This window comes from Podarcis raffonei, chromosome 1 (assembly GCF_027172205.1).
Source record: "Podarcis raffonei isolate rPodRaf1 chromosome 1, rPodRaf1.pri, whole genome shotgun sequence".
Lineage (NCBI taxonomy): Eukaryota > Metazoa > Chordata > Lepidosauria > Squamata > Lacertidae > Podarcis > Podarcis raffonei.
This window is the reverse complement of record NC_070602.1, coordinates 101,333,698-101,336,330: the sequence shown is the minus strand read 5'-3', so window position 1 is coordinate 101,336,330 and position 2,633 is coordinate 101,333,698. Positions and strand designations below refer to the sequence as shown.

General features: G+C 39.7%; 1 long non-coding RNA gene across 1 annotated transcript; it reads left to right on the top strand.

Annotated features, from left to right (window-relative positions):
• The first annotated feature begins 565 nt into the window (after positions 1 to 565).
• Positions 566 to 2,415, top strand: LOC128402912 (uncharacterized). The gene is made up of 2 exons (XR_008327804.1): positions 566 to 800; positions 2,118 to 2,415. It is a non-coding gene; the product is annotated as an uncharacterized LOC128402912 (long non-coding RNA).
• The last annotated feature ends 218 nt before the right edge of the window (positions 2,416 to 2,633 follow it).

The window sequence follows — 2,633 nt, the reverse complement described above, 5'->3', positions numbered from 1 at the left end:
GAAAGGTGGGTGCAGTGAGGAGAGATTGGCCAGACTCAGATGCTATGCTTTCTTTCCTCCCTCCCCACCTCAGACGACAAGAAGCTTCATTCAGAAGCTATCCAAAGTGTCAGCCTCCCTACCAGAGGGCAGAAGAAGAGAAAGTCTTAATATGGTTCTCTAGATTAAGCCACTGTCTTTATGCTGCTAAACACCAAACCTGGCTACCCTTCTTGAATTTGTCATAATTAATGGGTATTCATAAAGTTAAAAGAGCCAGAAGCCGGGATTGCTACAAAGTTGGATTCTTGCCTCGTTATCATGAGTACTGTGTTTCACATTGTCCAGGTGATCCTGATGGCAACATTGATTTGACTGCAACATTTCTGCCCCACCTTGGTGGAAATTTGCACGATAAAAAGGCTGGTGAGAGCAGCTGCAGCAGCAGCGTGGAATGATGCTTTATACATACTTTCGTCTTCTTTAAAAGACAGCCTAAAATGCCTCTAAAAGAAGGCGGTTGGCAGTAAAAATTCTATTGTCAAAGGCCAGTTTCTTAGCAACAACACCCTCTCAATGTGTCACAAGTCTGGGGCCCTTTGGCCTCTCAAAGGAAGTTCCTTAGGTGTCTTTTACACACTGAGTGCTTTGTGATAGGTTAAGGCCTGCTGGCTGTCAACTTGGTCCCTTAAGGGAACTTGACAGATCTTTAAAAAAAATAAATCAATTTTAAGCTCACATGCCCCAGTGGGTGCCAAAGCCACTTCAGAGAGCCTGAAAGATGGCTGAGTCGACAGGATTTGACTTCCAGAGGTAGAAAGGTGACAAACTCTATCATGAGAAAGGGGCAGCTGAGGGCCTCAGAGGCCTAACCTGCTCCCAGGATCTGGGGCCTGGTGTTGTATTGAACCTATTTATCTCTTTCATGGGCCCAAGGTACCACGGGGAAAGAAAAGTTGTTCAAAAAAAAAAAAAAATGCTGGCAGAATTCAGGGGTGTAAATGATGAATTACTTTTCATCAGCTGAAAGGAAACATACTCTGGAACAATACTGAAAGGGAGCAGGAGCATCTGACCTCCTGCTTCAGAGCAGCCAATATCTTCATTCAAGAAGACAACCATGAAATTACACAGAAAATGGGATTGTCATGAACAGCCCCTTGAAATCTCAGTATACAGTCATTACGGCATGGGAAAAAGCCTTCATCCACACATCATAACTTGTAACAGACGGGGTGGCAGGAGGGGGGGTGAGGGCTGAGAAATAGCAACAAAAACAGGACTTGGAGTTACCAGTGAGAATGTGGAATATATTTGTTGATCTAGCTTTACCTTGTTAGTCCCCTGGATCATTATATATAGACATAACTATGGACTAACTTTACAGTGATTTGTGGCTATTTTTATAGGCTGCATATTGGACCTGCTTTGCAAATTAAGGAGTGGGGAAATAAATGAAGAAAAACTGAATATTGCATTTAGAGTAATGAATCCTCGTTTTATGACTCAGAACAAAAGTGTTTGGGGTTTTTTTTAATGCCAATCCTTTTTGGATTTTAAAACAGTAAGTTGTTAGTACAAGGTGTAAATTGCAGAGTTCTCTGCAAAACATTCATCCAATTAGAGGCAATTTCAAGTTCTATGTTCTGATTTTATTTTTGTTGAAATATTCAAGCATTGCATTTCCAAACACTCTTACTCCAGTGAGCTTTACTTAGGAATCAGCATGCTAAGGATTGCATTGTAAGACAGGAACCAAACTCAGTTGTGTGATATTGTCTGAGAATGACACAGCCTGTGGTCAGATTTGCATGTTCACCTTAGAGGCATGTTTTGTCTCTGCATGATCGACCAAATGAATAATCCACTCTACTGCAAAGTGCCAAGGGTGTCAGTTTGCTCTGGTGATACTTCATGGGGGGGAGAGTATTTCCATTTTACGTAACTTATTCTCCTGTTCATTCTTGCTCATCTCTGCTTTTTGTTACTTTTCTTCCATATTCAGTTTTTCCCTAGAACCTGTAGCTGGTGACAATCACTGTAATTTCATTTATCCTAATTGTAAAACACCTGTACAGAAAACAGATTATTGCTAGTGTTTTGCAGAGATTAACTCAAGCAGTATATATTTTTTTCAGACTATACCACCAAACTACAAACATACTGTAATTTCAAGAAAAGGCCTTACCAGTCGTTCCCTTGGGTTTAGCGGCAAAGTCTTTTCCAGACTGCATTTTTGAGCAAAATACACCCTCTGTTGGAAAATAAGAGGCTGAGAGCATACGTCTAATCAAGCAATTTGGAGGAGGAATCCTGAATGCTACAATACACTGATTTCAAACTACTACTATTCTTCTTAGCAGGATCTGGGCCTCTATGGTCCAGCTCACATCGGATAAAAGGTGATGATAAGAAATAAAGCAAGATTATTATTTATATCATATATAATTATATATTCTGACTGGTAAAAAATACTGTGATTTAACCTAAAAAAAGGATTTAACATAAACAAACATGCTAAATGCTACACTTACCTTTTAAAATTGACTTCACCCTCATCTATCAAATGCATTGTATTAAAGCCTGCTTTTTCTGTGTGAAAGAAAAGTAAAAAAACAAAGTAGAAAGTACAAGACTTTGGTGAACAACCTTTA